Raw genomic sequence first — 19,290 nt, 5'->3', positions numbered from 1 at the left:
GAAATTCAAAATGACCAATTTCCTAATGGATAACAGATTTTGGGATTATGTAGAAGGAGACAATGAGGAGCCTCCATAGTTATCTGAGAGAAGAATGCCACTCTTGCGCTGCAGATATAAAAGGCATTCAAGGATTGGAATCAAGGTGCAAGAAAAGTCATGAACTAGCTTTCAATTAGTGTCACAGACACTATGATAGGACACATACATGATGCAAACACTCCAACAGTTGCATGGTAGAATCTGGTTCAGATGTTCCATACTAACACAAAGACAAGAAAGTTGTAGTTAAAGCAAGAGTTGCATAGTGTGGAAAAGAAAAGCATGTCCATCAATGAACGTGCCTTAAATATCAAGGGCATTGTTGAATCCCTTGGGTCTATCAATGTATCAATAAAGAATGATGATTTGGTGAGTGTCTGTCTGAATGGGCTTGGCAAAGAGTACAAGCCATTCAAGACCTCCATTGCAATTAGGGAGAATATTCCCAACTTTCGAGACTTGATATCTATGCTGATCATAGAAGAAAAAGCTTTAGGTGAGGATTCTTCTTCACAAAGCAAGAACACATCAGAGCAGGATTTCTACTCTAATTCAAGTAGAGGCAGAGGTAGAGGCTTGGTCGAGGCCAAGGTGGTAGTCGACAAGGAAATCAGAATTCTGGACAATGACGGTCCAATGATTCACAATAGCAATCATACACAGGTGGAAGAGGCCAGTCTAAAGAGAGGGGGAGCCAAAGAGGTCGAGGTGGTTGGAAAAGAAATCAAAATGCAAAAAGCATAGAGTGCTATTATGTGGAAAACTAGGACACATGGCAAAGGACTGCTATAAGAAGCAAAATGACATTAAAAGTGGAAAGTTGCAGTAAGGCAACTATGCATCATCTAGCAAACATGGAGGTGGTGACAAAAGTGAGCAGTTATTTGTGATGCAACACATGCTTGGTTCCATAATAGGGGATGTGTCAAGATCTCAAGATATATGGTATGTGGATTTTGGCACCTCTAACCACATGACCAGTCATGCTGAGTGGTTTAGAGATATGCAAAAAATGGAAAACCAAGGTTATGTAGAAATAGGTGATGATACTGCGCATCCCATGGTGCATGTTGGTAAAGTGCCATTGTCTATGCAGGATGGCAAAATGAAGTACTTGGTTGATGTACTTCATGAACCTGGTTTCTGTTGGATAGATGGTTGAGCAGGGTCTGCAAGAGAGGTTCAATCCTCAACAACAAGAATGTTTTATGGAAGACTTCAAAAATAAGTGTTGCTTGGTTGCAAAGGGTAACACAAATGGCAGGATGTTTACTTTGGATGAACATGCCTGAGATAAAGGCAACCATGTTTGCACATGGAGCAGGTGTCATTGCAGATATTGACATATGGCACAAGCGCTTTGGTCATGTGAATGTACAGCGACTGAAATCTATGCAGGTCCAAAATATTGTTGCAGGTTTGCCAAAGTTTAAGGTTGACGGTATGCATAAGGTATGTGAAGCATGCCAACTTGGTAAGCAGGCCAAACATACTTTTCCACATGAAAAGCATGTCAGTGCAAGGCCATTGGATGTCATACATTCAGATGTATAGGGACCGACCAAGACTGCAACAATTGCAGGTTGCAGGTACTATGTTACATTCATTGATGACCACACTAGAAAAGTGTGGGTTTATTTCATGAAGGAGAAAAGTGAGGTGTTTGCTCACTTTCAGAGATTTAAAGCCTTGGTCGAGAAGAAAAAAGGCATGCAAATAAAATTCCTAAGATCAAATGGTGGGGGAGGATATTTCTCCAATGAGTTCAGTGAATTCCCGAGAAAGTAAGGAATCAAGAGGCAGTTTATGTGCAGGTACACTCCGCAACAACAAAATGGTGCTACAGAAAGGAAAAATAGGCACATTGTAGAAGTGGCACATGCCTTGATGGTGGCTGAAAAGAATATGCCACATTACTTTTGGATAGAAGCAGTAGCAAATACTATGTACATTATGAACAGGGCACTCACTGCAGTTGTTCATGGTATGACTCCTGAATAGAAGTTTACAGGCAGAAGAAGACGGGATGTGTCTCACTTGAAAGTGTTTGGGTGCTTTGCATATGTACATGCTCATGATGAAGTGAGAACAAAGTTGGATCCAAAGGCAGAGAAATGAATCTTCATTGGTTATGCTATGCAGCAAAAAGGTTATAGATGCTATAACCCTACCACTTGTGAGATGCGAGTAAGCAGAGATGTTTTATTCGATGAGATGAGTAGCTGGTATGCACTAGTAGGTGAAGGCAATCGAAGATGCAGATGTAAGAAGTGTTGATGTTGCACCACATGTAGAGCAGCAAAATCACAAGTGCTAAGTGGACCCAGGGAGTCCTCGAGCCACAGTGGATCCAATGTTAGCCCATGTATCCTTGAGCAGTGGATCCTCGAGTAGGTTGAGGAATGATACAAGTGCACATGTATCACGGAAAGGGAAGGAAAAGGTAGATCAACCTTTTGTGCCTGATCTATCAGCAGGTCACTCATATGTGGATGGTGACTCTAGTGGCTCTTAGCAAAGCCTTGATAAGGAGCTTGGCATTCCGTTTGTGGTTACTCCTGGTGTAAGGAGAACTAGGGCTGTTTTAAGGACACCTAGCAGTGATCCAGGTGTACGTAGGTCTACGAGGGTTAGATACCCTATTGACAGGTTGAGATATGATGGATATACAACCCATCATTATGCTTACATGGTAAAAGCAATACAGGAGGTTGAGCCCACTTGCTTTAAGCCGGTAATTGGAAATAAGAAATGGGAAGATGCATGGATGAGGAGATGGCAGCATTGCATGCAAATGCAACATGGGAGTTAATGTCATTGTCTAAGGAAAAGAAGGCAATTGTATGTAAGTGGGTGTATAAAGTCAAGCACAATGCTGATGGTTCAGTGAGCAGGTACAAGGCAAGATTGGTTGCCAAGGTCTATGCACAGACTTATGGCATAGGCTATGAGGAGACATTCAGCCCAGTTGTTGCAAGAATGGCAAGTGAGAGCTATCATTGCTATGGCTGCACACAAAGGGTTGGTCTTTACATCAAATGGATGTAAAGAATGCTTTCTTGCATGGTGATTTGCAAGAAGAAGTGTACATGATGCAGCCACCAGGTTATGAGAGTGATGCACATCCAAATTTTGTGTGCAGGTTACGCAAAGCCTTGTATGGCTTGAAGCAGGCACCCAGAGCATAGTCAAACAAGATCGGGGAGTATCTTGTTCCATTGGATTTCAAATATCCAATGCAGATTTTTCACTATATGTGAAAAATACAGAAAGAGGGATCATGCTATTAGCCATCTATGTGGACGACTTAATTATCACTGGTGATAGTGATGCAGACATACATGATGTTAGGATGCTTTTGAAGCAGAAGTTTGAGATGAAGGATTTGGGTGAGCTGCGGTATATCTTGGGCATAGAGGTGGTGAGATCACCTCATGGCATTTTGCTATTGCAAAGGTTGTATGGCTTGAACATGTTGTCCAAGTATGGTATGACAAGTTGTAAGCCTATTTCAATGCCATTGGAGCAGAACACAGCTTTATCGTTGTATGTTGTAGTAGTTGAGTACTAACCCATATAGTGTGTACTCTTATCTTTATGTTATGCTGGTTGAGTAGAGAAGAAGAAGATAGAAGAAAATTCAGCTATCCATCTCTCTCTTATGTCTTGCTCTCTCTTGTGTGTGTTTGTTTGCTTGCTAGGGTTTGAAACTCTCCCTCTCCCCCACATTCTCTTTAAGGAGATCCCAACAAATGCGAGGAGCAGTGCATGTGAGGAGTGTAAATTCAAAGGAGGAGGAAGGAGGAGGGCTCTAGCGGGTTGCATGCAATTTGCATACAGAGGACGGCGACTGCAAGACACTCCCAGCCACATTCAATACGTGTAGAGGGTGGTGGGAGTGTAATTACCTGGATGCAATGAGCAACGACTCTTGCCTGGATGCAGAGGGCGATGACTGCAACATTCAATGAGGAGCCTAGAGGTCTCTGAATACCTGGGACATTTGATGAGGGACCTGAGGGCGACGATTGCATGATTGTTATACGTAGGGACGAAGGCGACCATGCAAATCTAACGCCGACTGAATTAGCTGACCCTCCATGCACAGGGCAAAAAAATTTGACACGTGGCACATATTTGAAGCCTCATTATATATAGATAAATATGTCAAAAATGTAGGAAATTTCCAAAATAGTGGCTTTTTTGCCGCCTTTTGCAACCCTATTTTACCAAGGGCCTTCTAGAAAGTTTAAAGAGCTTTGATCACAGTTGCTTTTTGAGGGGGGTTTTGACATTTTGGTAGTAAAATACTTTCAAAAAGTTTTAAAATGCCATCAAATTTTTATATAACACAAAAAACTTGCTATATTTCACCAAACCTATCAATTTTGAAGAGCAAATCAAGTTGGCCTTTATTGCCCTCTGAAGTCTTCAAAATTAAGCATGTTTGCTTTTTGAGTTGTAGTACATTCTTTGGCCCCACAGTAACACTGTTTCCTTCCAAAATGTCAAAGCAAAGAAACTAAGACCAAGACTTTTGGGTCTCTGTGATTTGACTGGCAAGGCAAGGTAGACAGGTAGTAGCTGTATGCATATATTTTACTTGCAATCATTTCCGTTCAGTTAATGAGGTCTAAAAACCTTAAGATATAAAACCATGCCTCAAATTCCTCTCAACATTTAAACATTCAAGATTGATTTTGTTTTAAGTATGGTGGGAACAAGCCATGCAGATCATTTGTCTTACATACTTTTCTTAATATACATAACACAAGCATGCCCTTGATGTTGTGTACATGAATAAGTATGGTTTATACCATGCTTACATTCATACTATACATTCACAACTACATCATATGTTTATAGATTCACCAGGTACTTGGCTGGTACTCGGTTCCGCTTTAGATGTGAGGATGTCAATTGTATAGTTGATACCAAGTGTACAAATCTATTCATTCACCCATGCATCATACATCCATTGATTCACCAGGCACTTGTCTGCCATTGTAACTATATGCAACCACTACCCAACTCTCTCTTGCTATGCTAGGAGAGCTGCTTTATAATCCACATCATCTCATAAATAGCAATTAATGTATAAATCTTAGCTTAACCCCACTATTGTGTCTGTCTTCTTGTCTCTCTCCCCTCTCAGTTGTCAGTGTAGCAATGGCTTTCTCAAACCTACATCTATTCTCTCATACCAAGCGTAATCCTATATCCATTCTCTCATACTAGGCTTGAAAGTCTTGAAAAATCAACAACATGAGCATGGTCACCTCACAGTCGAGCACGTAGGTAAAGCTTGTAGCATGCTAGTACCTAGAGGACTCTCTCTCTCTCTCTCTCTCTCTCTCTCTCTCTCTCTCTCTCTCTCTCTCTCTCTCTCTCTCTCTCTCTCTCTCTCTCTCTCTCTCTCTCTCTCTCTCTCTCTCTCTCTCTCTATATATATATATATATATATATATATATATATATATATATATATATATTTATATTTATATGTATTCGAATTCATGAGACCTCTTTTGCCCGGGGGGTCTCGGCTTGGAACTCCCCCCATCAGCGAAGATTGCATGCAGCATGGTGACTATTTTGTTACTGTAGCAATGGGTGGACACTATGGTGTTAGCTTAGTCATAAAAAGGAACCGCGGGAGGAGTACGAAGAAGGGTTGCAAGAGCATAATGTTGTTTAGGGGATTCCTTGTTTAAGTAGATAGTGGGCAACTTCTTTTGAAACTCCAAATTCAAATTTTACCCAAACCTCCTCAAATCTCTTCCTCCCTTTCTCCAACCTTTAAATTCTTGCCATGTGGAATCTTTGTGAAACTCTTCCTTAAGATAATATATAGAGATTCAAATTTTACCCAAACCTCTTCCTCTCCTTTCCCAAACCTCCAAATTCTTACCATGTGGAAGCTTTGTGAAACTCTTCCTTAAGATAATATAGAGATATAGAGATGCAAGGATTCATGGACTAAAACTATAACATATCCATGATGTAGTGACACTTTAAACTATACCTATCATTGTAAATTTTCATCCTAAATGTAGTGGCATACTTTACAAACTTTGCACTATACCTTTCATCGTAAATTTTGGTTATTGCATCTTCATATGCCTATCTAGTTTGATTATGTAAGCTTTTAGCATTTATTAAGTTACCAAGCATGTGGAGGAATGGTTTGTGCCCATCTGAATAATACGTGCCCGCCCCCATTCATGTGGATGAATGCAATGTGCTTATCTAGTTTAATTGTCAAAGTTTATGAATTTTGTTGAGTGCTCCTTCTTGTGGTGCAACTATGCTTTGTTAGTAAGATAGATTATGTTCCAAATATATTGATGATAAGTTTTATTGAGTGCTCCTTCTTGTGGTGGAACTATGCTTGATTAGCAAGATTGTTTATGTAAGTTCCCATTATAATGCTTAGCATTGCTGATGTGTACTTATCTTCTCCCAATAGTCACATAAAATGAATGAAGAGAGATGGGGGGTAACGAAGGTGGTTTACATACTAGTTGGGAGACCCACAATGCAAGTGATATCTTGAAAATTCTCTCCCGCCCATCCGTATGGGATGTGTTGCTTTTGTTTCTCTTTTCTAATCGTTTCTAGATCCATTGGTTGAGCCTACTCCATTCAATCACCATGGGTCTTGTCATCTATCCAACCAACCACTCAAACAATGTAATTGATGTTTCAGATATTTGGTTGTTATGTTTTTTGAGTTTTAGGATACAAGACATAGCCATATTTGGTAGTGATGTGTGTGAACAAACTAGGACTAGTCGGAGCATTTTATTCCTCTATAGAAGGTTTTTTTCCCATGCTAGTAAACACCCATCTTGGGGTATACTTTTCATCTTTGTACAGCACACAGTCATTGTCTATCTATCATCTCATTGTGTGCTTCCTTGAGCTTCTCCAATGCGTGTGCGTGTGCGTGTGCGTGTGTGTGTGTGTGCATTCCCTCTACAACCCTTTCCAACATTTGGTATCAGAGCATACACTCCTTGCCCCTATGCTACTGCCTACCCTCCACCCTGAGTCGCTTGTCTTCTTGAATCGAATCAAAAGGAGCTCTTCTAGGAGAAGAAAGAGGACTGTGAACTGTGGAGAACTTTATACTGAGTTTTTTTTGTTAGATTCTTGTTTCATATGTGTTTTGGAGGCCAATTACGAGGTTTTCAATTCTCTACATATTCCTTGTGAGATCGGATTTGCATTATTCTTCATCATATTCTAGAGTAGTATTGTCAGATCTACTATAGACAGGTGTGCAAATACATGTGGAAGCATCAACAAACACTCACCACACCGGATCTTGTCTACAAGATACACTTCAACGACATCAAGATCTCTACATCTTACGAGTAAAATTTCTACTCACTTTACATTTCTTTCATACACATTGTAGGTATCCATTGTCAACACCGACCTTATTAGCAACCACCTTGGTTGCATCAAAGGAGTACTTAGCACATAGGGTTCATGATTGCTTGCTTGGGTGTTATAAAAAATGACAGACAGTGATGCATGTTGAGGATAAGCTTGACGGGACCAGCTACCCATTATGGTCTTATATGATGTAGTATGTTTTTGTAGCAAAGGGCTACAAAATATTGTGGTTGGTATTGAGAAACGTCTTGATTTCTTTGATGAACATGATGCAAAAGGCACATTTGCAAACACAGACTCAATTTCACATGGTGCATTACTATAGGATATCATGCCTCCTACTCAGGAATAAATAAAGTGGAATGTTACGCTCTGGTAGGTGGCGATGCATCAACAACAGAGGAGGAGAGCTCACGATCACCACCCAGCCTATAGAGGGAATGTCTATAAGATTCCCCACTGCCACATATGTATGGTGGTCTGCCTGCCCATGCATACCCAACTGCCTGCCATAGAACTACGCCTGGGTGCCCTCTTCCCTGAACCTTGGCTTGCTCACCACCCAGTCAGCGATCTCAGAGTCTGGTTGAGCTCCTCGTACCTACTACAGGGGGTACGTAACATTACTCCCACCCTAAGAAGAGTTCATCCACAAAAACAAACTCTTGAAAGTTCTTGGTTAGCATACTCAAGTACTCCCACATCGTGAATGCTTCATTCTCACGATCCTTGGTGCCTCTTAGTACAAGTGTGCCTCGTGTTCTCATCTTTAAATCTGAGAATCCTCTCGGGTTCATGTGGAAGAGATGGTGGTTCTATCAACTCCACCAAAACACTTGGAGAAACTACATTCTCCTTATGATCAACAGTTTTTCATAGTCTTTTGACATGAAAAAGAGGATGAACACAAGAGCTCTCCGGCAACCAAAGTTTGTAAGCTACGCCATCAACCTTCTTAAGGATTTTAAAAGGTTTGCAATATCTTTTAACACAATCATGACTTTCTACAAGAATTTGGGCCCTTGTAGAGCAGGTAATCATCAACTATGGAATAGTGTCTGTACTTTTTCCCCCGACGAGCTTTATCACCCCTAAGTATACTAGTGCCAAATGGTTGTGAAGGGTCCACCCTTGAGCTCTCTATCTCGATACGTAACCCAAGAGACTCATCTAGTCACTCCGGACTAGCACTCACTCGTCTTTCCGCAAAAGAAACCTCAACTAATCTCTTCGGAGTAGTACTCCTTTCTAACAAGGGAGGTGGCTGTTTGCTGCTTAAATGTGGTCGCATACAGCATGCCATACCTCTGAAAATGATGAATCATGCTCACATAAACCACATAGAGATTCCAAAATATCACTCTTAAAGGTGGTGAAACTTAACTCGCTCACCATTGGCATGTGACTCAACGCATCCGCTAGCTCCGTCCACACCAAGCTTTTCTACCTTTCAACTCACCTTGACAGAAAGCCATTTCAGACTTTCAAGGTTTGTCCGGACCTCAAAAGTAGCGCCATACAAGTAATGTCACCACTTTTTAAGAGCATGAACAATCGTAAGTAACTCTCTTTCGTAAGCCGCGAAGTCATGCTAGGCACGATCAAGCCTTTTGCTTTCAAATGCAACAGGGCATCCCCTTTGCAATAAAACCGCCCCCATGGCCTCCCCACTAGCGTTTGTCTCCAAAACAAACATCCCATTGGGGTTCACAATGCTCAATGCTGGTGTCGCCTCACGATGGCCACCTTAAGTCAAACGGCATAACTAAGAACTCGTGATGTTCAAAACAAGTGCTAAATGCAGTCTCGAGAATATCCTATTCCCTTATCCTAACTTGGTGATACCCCGATCTAAGATCAATCTTAGAAAGGTATTATGCACCATTAAGTTTATTAAACAACTCATCAATGCGTGACATTGGGTATTCGTTCTTAATCATAATTTGATTAAGAGCACAGTAGTCTATGCACATCCGCATAGACTCATCTTTCTTTTTTACCAAAAGAATGAGTGATGTCCATGGTGAAGAACTCGAGCATATAAACCCTTTCTTCATATACTCAGCTAACTGTCGTTCCACTTCCTTTACCTCAAAGTGGCTTAACCTATAAGCAAGTTTGCTTATAGGCTTTGACCCTCATACACATCAATGCCATGGTCAAGCTCCCTAGACGATGGAACACCATCTCCCTAGACGATTGAACACCATTTGGGAGGTCATTGAGAAACACATCCCTAAACTCTCGTAAGAAATCCCTCAAAGCAGTACTTTTGCTTTATTGTCTCAGTTTTAGCCTTGGTATTTTAAGTTTTGTTCACAAGAAGACAAAACAGGTTTTGGAAAACAGTGGTCTCGACCATGGCCATTTAAGTTATCACAACTTAAATTAGTTTCAACTATGGAAACTTTATTAATAACATTTATTTCATCTATGAAAATAAATTGATGCAAGAGTACAAATATATACCTGGTGTATATCGTCAACGTCGATGGCACGGCACAACTCTAGGGATGAAATCATGGGTGCAACCGAAAACTCCTACTCACCCTAGAGCCTCCCCAATCTCCCTTTATGCACAAACTATAGGCTATTCTCTTAGTACCGATGACTCAAGGTAGGGCCGAGGTTATACAACCACTCCTTGCCTAGATAAATATCTACTCTAGCCAAGTGCATGACCTAGAAATCCAAACTGGCCTCATAGCCCTACATAGCTAAAGGTACCCCTAAGACCATTGTGTCCCAAACAATTTTGTAATGACCATTAGTAGCTAACGACACTGTATACTTATGGTCAGACTTGGTCTCTAGCAACCACAACTTCTTAACTAGCACATAGTTAAGGGAAATTGTGGGTGGCTCCATCATCTATCATGATGTTGACTCTACGACCACCAATCTTGCCATACCAACAGACCAAATCATGTGGTCCCACTGATGGGCTGCCACATCACCTGGGTAATGCAGCAAGCATGGTTACTATCTGTATGTCTGCCGATAGTTACCTGTCTGAACTCTATGGACTAAGAGGTAGCTGTTGGATAGTATGCAAATGCCGAGAGGATTTATCATCCTTCACTGAGCTTAAAACCATCAAAACAAACGCCATAAAACAAAATTTTATGGCTCTTCAGATAAACTGCACTAAAGGGGTTTTAAAATCCATAGGAAAAAGAAAAATATCATGAAATTGGTTCATTCACCCTCTAAACAACATCGAAACTCAACCATCATCGAAGAACTTTGTTCTCTTTTTGCTTGAACAAAATTCTTGTGACTTTATCGTTCCCGATTTTTTTTGGAAAAAAACATATATTGTGCGTCTATTAACCCAATTCTGGATTTAGCCGTTGTTAAAAGTTTTAAGTGGCTTTTTGATAGAGAAATTAGTTCAAGTTATGGCATCTTTCCATTTAGCTATGATGCGTAGGGGGTCTAGGCATCATTGACCCTGCCATTCAGAGGCGTGCCCTGCTGGGCAAATTGATTATTAGAGGACTCCTTCTCGTCGGTGGTGGAGAGGCCCTAGAAGGACTTCCTCTTAGCTCGGATTTGAGCCCGTATGTGGTGTCATCCACTTCTGAGGAATATCAAAGTCGATGTCGAGGCTAAGTCTGTCTCTAACCCTGATCCTTGCCATGCCTCTCTCTTGAGCCTCTCCGAGGGCAGTTGTCTGTGTGCAAGCCAATCGCCAAGGGACCTGGTGAGTTCTATGATATATGAGGTTAGGCCTCCAACACGGCCACTGGGAAAACAGATCAGGGGGTTCCAGATCAGGGGTTGCCAAAGACACACCTCTATGGCTACCGGAGCTAAATGCCTAAGGGGCCCAGCCTTGATCCCAAGCTTAGAGTAGGCTGGCTGCAAATATGTCCTCAAATGCTGAGCTAAATCCGCAAGCCTGCATCTTAGTGAAGATCCATCTAGTGCTCTGAGGGGCGGCCAGGGGCCCCCTAGGCTTGTATCGTAGACCTGGCCCCCTCCATAGTGGCTAGGTGTGTTTGCTAGGCATGATATTCTCTTGGCAATCCTTGGCACAGATGAGGGTTGTGGTTTGCTCACTTTTTTTATTGGTCCCATGGCAGATTAGAGAGAATCAAAGCACTCTTTGGAGGATTTCAGTGTGGCTACACCTTCTAGAGAGTGAAGGTGATCGGATCTCAGATACATGAGTGGCATATAGACCCCCCCACCAACCAAGATGGCCGTGGAGAGACTTTGGCGGTTATGGATTTGGGAGAGCTGGCCCCTCATGCACCTCAAGTGGGATCCAGGGGAGTGGACTTGGCATGATCCTGCACATCAGGAGGAGACTTTGGATACCACCTTTTTCGCATAAATAGTGCAGCTAGGCCACAGGATTCAGATGCCGCAGGTTGATGGCACCCCGGCAGCAACACTACGTTGGTAGTCACGGGGCCTCTCACAACATTTTCTCTCAGATTTTTGAAAGAGACTCTGGGATAGTTTTCAGCCTCTAAAGATCACCCTCTTTCTCAAGTTGATGGCACACAAGAGTTTGGTAGTTGGCACGTGGTTAGCCATTGGTGGTCGTAGCTTGTCCAAGGTGCGAGGTGCGACCACCTTCGAGAGTCTCAGCAACACTGTATTTGGGATTGCCCAAAGGCTCAGAAGGCTTGGCAGCGGATCCTTTACATCTTCATGATGGAAAAGACCTGGACCCTTACCATTACATGGGGCGCTGTCGCTTGGGCCATAGAGGTTGAGGTCACCAGGGCTTATGAGGAGGAAGTTGGGGGGGCTAGCCCTTCAGTTCTCTCACCTTCGTATTTCGGCGATACCAGTCCCAGTCCCATCCACTCATTACTAGAGACCGGGCTCATGCCAAAGATGGGAGATTTGTAGTAGCATTACAACCTGGCACATATGGAGAGATAGATGCAACGAAGCCATTGAGGGAACCCACACTCCACCTGTGGAGTCCATTAGGAGGAGCATCTGGCTCAACATCATCCGCACCCTCGCGGGGTCAGTAGAGGAAGTTGCAGGGAGGCTCTAACTGCATGGAGAAGCAGTGGGAAGATTTCTCAAGGCTCTAGCAGCCTGGCTCGTTTCTCACCGATAGACGTGGTGATCCCACTTGGCATTACAGACCACCTATATGGTTATTCCCCCCCCCCTCTATGAGATAGCCTTCCCCTCATAGAGTGGCTAGCTAGAGGGAAAGTACATCTTTCTCCACCTTTTGCTTATTTGATCCTCGCCTTATACATGGAGGCGAGTTTGTATCTAGTCCTTCGTGGTTGTACTTAGCCCATCCTAGTTGTTTTTTCATTAACAAATAGAAGGATCTTTTTCTTGAAAAAAAGAAGTTATGGCAACTTTCGTCATTTTTTAAATTCTGTAAAAGATAAGAAAAATATATATACTCTTATTATTTTTAATTGCTATCTCTTTTAAATTTTAGATATGGGTGAATTTCCACAACATCCTACTGTTTAAGACCATCTTGATTCTCTCCAAGCGTTACCAAGAATGAGAACTTTGAGAGAAAGGTTTTATGATGTCTATCTAGGATAATCAAGAATATTACAAAGAAAGTTAAAAATAATGAGGAGCTTGACACATGTAACCTAATTTTAGCAAAGTATCCAAGCAATGTGTCATTAAGTGTTACAGGTGTCAAATGCAAGGACATGTCAAAAAAGTTTTTCCATCAAAGATGAAGAACAAGATCACAACAAAGGGCATATCCGCCGATACTAAAGAACTCAAGCAAGTGGGTAACACAACCGACATTCTATCTAAAAGTGGATGTACATATAAATTCACATTCGCAAACAATTTCATATTTGCAATAATTGTATTTTATATTGTTTAGTCTTTTCTAATTCTAATTGGATTTAGATAGAAATTCTTAGTGGATAGCAGTCCACCGAAGGTATCCAAAGTCAATCTAAGATAATAGGAAGGTATCCAAAGTCAATCTAAGATAATAGGAAGACTATAACATCATTTAAATTGAGACTATTAGCAAGTTCACAATATGAAAGAATTGGTTAATTATCAAGTTGAAATCAATTAAAATCCAGCAAGTTCAAGATCATCGCACCAAGAGTTAAATGTAAGTTATCAAGACAAGATCAATTTACAAGACTATGAAAAGTTGTTGAAAGTCAAGTAATAACAAATTGACCCTAGTGAAGTATTCTAAGTTCAGGATCTTTTACGTACTCTTCTCAAATAGTAAAAGCATGAATTAAACTTCAACAAATTGCACTACAAACCATAGAACAAAAATTACTCAAGAGAGCACAAAGACAAACTCATTGGGTGCAATCCCCCCAACGTCAATGGCCATCTTCTCTACATGGGTATTATTAATGTATTTCCACAAAAGTAGGCTTTGAGCCAAAAATAAAGTGTACATCCATATATGGACCTTTGTCATATAAATAGCTTTAGTCCTCAAACCTTCTAACGTTTATACAAACTTCAAAATGAAATAAGGTAACTTGTGCATACATGCATTGATGAGAAGAACCAGTGAAGTACAAGTAAAGTGACATGATGATAAGGTCACTTATACACACTCATAAGAGCGTGTACATATGCTTGGGGAAAGACCTCCTAAAGAGAGAAAAAGTGCCCCGGCCCAATATTAGCCTATGTCCACATATCACTACCATATAAATTATGCTACAATGATGAAACAAAATATTTTGCTCTATTCAGCTTATTGCACTAAATTGTTTATATATGATGTAGGATGATGAGGATGAGGATAATATTGAGGAGGGTGATTCTTTAGAGAAGAGCAGTGAAAATGATGAAGAATATCTTTAAGGTGGGAGCCTTATCATGCTCTTTTCATACCAAAACAAAATTTATCTTACTCTTTTTTTAATTATGAAAACATGTATATAGGTAAATGAGCCTTATGTTGGATCAATAAACTTTGTACATAAGTTAAAAGACCATTTTGTGCTTTGCCCTTGGGCTATTATTTTTACGGTAATATAACTTGGCATCTACACATCAATTGAGTGAAACATCTACTTTATTGTTTCTATGTGACTGAAATTACAAACTTAAGTGAATTTCTATTTGGTTATAATTATGCAAGTAAAATTACAAAAATGGGGCAAATCCAAAAAATCCCCCAATCTATCATAAAAACTTTTTATCAACTTTGCACAAAATTACTATATACACTAATATAAGCTATGTAATAATATAGTGCTTATGTCAAGATATATAACAATAAACTAGCACTTATGCCGTCATTTAATAAGCTATGTAATAATATAGTGCTTATGTCAAGATATATAACAATAAACTAGCACTTATGCCGTCATTTAATAAGCTATGTAATAATATAGTGCATATGTCAACATATATAACAATAAAAAGTTTTCCTGGCATCAAATTTATCAAATCCAAAAAATCCCCCAATCTACCCCAAAAACTTTTATCAACTTTGCACAAAATTACTATATACAATGATATGCTATGAGTGCTTATGTCATCATATATAGCAATAATGTAGTGCTTATGTTAGCATTATAAGCTATGAAATAATGTAGTGGTTATGTCAGCATATATAACAATAAAAATCTAGCATCAAATTTACTAAAAGTTCTTTTACTTCTTTATGCACAAATACAATTAAAAAATTAGCCATTTGCTATCGTTATTGCTATTGTTATTAATATTATTATTGTTGTTGTGTTGTGTGCATGCATGTTTGTAAATATATTGCACATTTACACATTTGTAAGTCTTTTATAAAATCTCTCTCTCTCTCTCTCTCTCTCTCTCTCTCTCTCTCTCTCTCTCTCTCTCTCTCTCTCTCTCTCTCTCTCTCTCTCTCTCTCTCTCTCTCTCTCTCTCTCTCTCTCTCTCTCTCTCTCTCTCTCTCTCATACTTAAACATCTTATACACATACATACATATATACATACGTACATACACACACGCGCGCGCGCACACACACACACATATATATACATACATAATTATACATGTAGTGTTTAAATATATTTTTCTCTTTGACACTTGCACACACATATATGTATGTATATCTAGATATATATGTGTGTGTATATATCTTTGACACTTACACACACGCAAACACACATATATGTATGTATATCTAGATATATATGTGTGTATATATATCTATAATTATAGTTTATGTTTTTTCTTATTTTATATATAACAATCATTTCCATTCTTTTTCTTAACTCTCATTCATTTTATGCCTATCCACATTTACACACATTTTCTTGATAAGCTTTCATATTTTTAACATACATAAATATACTTTTTAAAGTTCAATACTCTAAAAAACACTTCTTAATGAAAGAGGATACAACATGTGATGTAAACAAAAGAACACTTACAAGACATAGGACCTTTCACATCACAAAACTTTAAAACAATAACAAAGATAGAGAAAAATATTGTATTACTAAAGTGATACAATAGATAGTAATTCCCACACCACGTTACTTTAAAACTCAAATTGTATAATAATAGAGATAGAGAGGAATATGGTATTACTAAAGTGATATAATAGATCGTAAATCCCACATCACGTTACTCTAAAACTCAAATTGCACAATAATAGAGATAGAGAAGAATATTGTACTACTGAAGCGATTACTAAAGTGATGCAAAGCCCTGCACCTATGTGGTGCTGTATGAAGAGAGCTTCGATTATGCGGTTGATTTGGAACTTCTAAGATGGAGATGGTATACTAGTTAAAGCTAGGGAGTAAACTCGGGGGTAAAATTGTAGTGATGATGATGATTAATGAACCTGATAAAAATTGTGTGGAGAAAGGGGATGGATGTCTGTTGAGAATGCAAGCTCATCTAGATTTGGTGGATAGCGGTAGTGTGTGGATACCACTCTAGCAGTGTGTGTATGGATAATAATGGCCACATCTAGCTGGCCAAGTGTGTGGACATTAGCTTTAGGTTATTTCAATGTGTAAACTTATCATTAGAAAAATGTGTTGTGTTTTTTGGAGTGCAATGAAGGAAAGCTATGGAGCTTCTCTACATCCCTCTATTCTCTTTTCATGGTATTAGAGCATGGGTAACTCTCATTCACGGTTTCTTGAGTGAGTAAGCAAGAGGGAAAATTCTAGTTTTTGGACCTTTCCATTAAAGTTGTGGAGTACATCAAATCAATAGATCTAAGAGCTTGGCCTATCAATAAGAATAGCTAAACACCCTTGAGCGGAGTGTAGGTGATTGACAAAGTTTGAGCAAAGAGTGGGCTACCGAAAGCAAGTGAAAAATAGTTTTTTGCAAGCTCTCCATGGAAGTTGTGAAGAGGCTTATGTGAATGTATGGCAGTGTGAAGCCTTGTGGGATCTATGTATTTGATGTATGTTTGATTGGACAAGAGTAGAGATGCATTGGCAAGCTATCGAGACATTGAGGCTATGGAAGCTTGTAATGTGTGGAACTTGCAAATGATTCTATGCATCATTGAGGCGATTAGAGTGTAGCTAAGGCTTATGTATCTCACCCCAAACATTACCCAAGGTCAACCAAGCATCATTGAAGCAACTATATCACTTGGAGGCAAGCTGAAATTCAACACAGAAAGCCATAAAGGTAGAAACTTCAAAAAAGGCTCAAATAAATGCTTACAATGCTCAAGAGGCTTAGCAATTGACCCCCAAGCATGTATACACCTTTGGAAGAAACCCACAAGCACTCATTTGGATGTCTTGATACAAAACAAGCTGGATTAAGCAAGATTAACAAGGATGTTAATTGAGATTAATAAAATAGAGATGCTTATAAGAAAGCAAAAGATAAAAATAGAACAAAAAAGTAATAGATATAAATAGAGGGATAGATATAAATAGAGAAAAAAAAGATTAAATTTAAAAAATTAGGGTTTTGAAAGAAGAGAAATAAGGAACAAACAAAGAAGAAGAGAAGAAACAATGAAGAAAAAAGAGAAGAGGAAAAGGTATAGAGAGAGAAAAAAAGAGAGTGAAGAAAGAGTTGGTTAGAAAGAGAGAGACAGAGCTATCTTTTTAGGATTTAGGGAAGTAGAGAATCTCCGAGAGAGAGAGAGAGAGAGAGGACAAGGGTGTGTGAGAGTTTTGTTTTTAAAGAAAGGGAAGGCGTGTCTTGCTATTAGGAGAAACGAGAGAAGAAAAAGATGTTTTGCTTTTAAGGGGGGGAAAGAAAAGGCCTTTTGCTTTTAAAGAGAGGGAAAGGGGAAAAAAAAGGCATTTTGTTTTGAGGAGGGGAAGAAAGATGCCACGTTGGGGGGGAGAGTGCGCGTTTTGTTTTGGGGAGGAGAGAGAGAGCGCTATTTTTTGGGGGGGGGAGAGAGCACGTTTTGCTTTGGGAGAGAGAGAGAGAGAGAGAGAGAGCGCTATTTTTTGGGGGGAGAGAGCACGTTTTGCTTTTGGGGGGGGGGGGGAGAGAGAGAGAGAGAGAGAGAGAGAGAGAGATGGTTTTGTTAAAATGAGTATAAATTTTCATTTTTTTAATATGTATAGAATTCTTGTTTAGACTTTGAATTTGTTGTCGTTAGTTTGTTGTATGTTTGTGAGATGGTTTTTTAAGAGCTTGTGTATTTCTGAGCTGGTTTTCTAAGAGCTTTTCTTGCCATGGAGAGCACTTCTTTTCACATTTTTGTGGGAGGTTTGGAGAGTGATCCCATTGTTAGAACTGTACAGGGTCATTATTATATTACTAAATCTGATGATTTTGATGGAATATTATGTCCTCACTCTAGATTGAAAGTTTTTGCAATCAAACCACGAGATGATGGTGCAGAACATCTTATACCTATCCAGTTAGCTAGAGCCGCCGGAAAGGAACCATGTTATATCTTTGATTAAGATATAACAATAGAATACCTTGTTATTCCAATAATAGGAGAGTCAAGCAACACTACAACAAGCATCCCAAAAGAAGTCATTATTGACCTTACAATAGGAGATTCTCCCACAAGTACACCACTTCAGAAGAGTGTGGTCAAATACTTATTGTCTGAGGAATCTCATGCTAGTGTTCTTCATAGATTGTTATTAGCAACAAGCACACATATTGAGAAAGTAGAGATTCCTCAAATCTATAATGGTAATGTGGCTTTTGAGTTGTCGAATGTACGTGATCATTCAGCCTCTCCAATGCAAGGATTGGAGCAAGCACATGATGGCCATTGTTGGGTGAAACCTACAGAGAGTCATGCAAAGTTTCCTAGAGTTATATGAAAGAGTTCTTGTGGAGGCTTATTTGAGTGCACTTATGCCTTGTGTGGAAGTAGAACTATGAACGACACATCAAATACAACATCATAGATTGGTAAGGTTATTGTCTTGGCTTAATTTCAGTAAACTTTGATTTGTAATTTTTCACATAATAGGCAAGCTCACGTAGAAACTTCCCTCTCTAGGCTTGATAACGGATGGATATGGATCACTAGCTTGTTTCTACTGCAAGAACAAACCTGTATATAGAAGAATGTGTAGTGTTACGGTGTACTATTGTATGCCTACTGATCCACATATGTTGAGATTGATGATACATCAAGGGGAACATTTGCATGAGGTGCAAAGGGGCACATCAAGGCAGGCATTGCAAAAGATAAAGAGAACTTATACAAGAGGCAATTTCAGAGGTTGCTACAACTGGTCCAAGGAAGGTACAAATGGATATCACCAAACAACTCGTATTGGATACAGTTGTCAGGACGAAGAATGAATCAAATATTAGCAACATGGAGTTGTTACTATTATTGAAACACATGCATCCCCTAAATCAATGTCAAAGGTAATGTTCTTTCCATAGTGATTTTAATTGTTTGTAATTCTTGTAAATGAGCGTTTACATAGT

Source organism: Cibotium barometz, chromosome 5 (assembly GCF_041138505.1).
Source record: "Cibotium barometz isolate CiBa-2024 chromosome 5, ASM4113850v1, whole genome shotgun sequence".
NCBI classification, from domain to species: Eukaryota; Viridiplantae; Streptophyta; class Polypodiopsida; order Cyatheales; family Cibotiaceae; genus Cibotium; species Cibotium barometz.
This window is presented reverse-complemented; position numbering follows the sequence as displayed.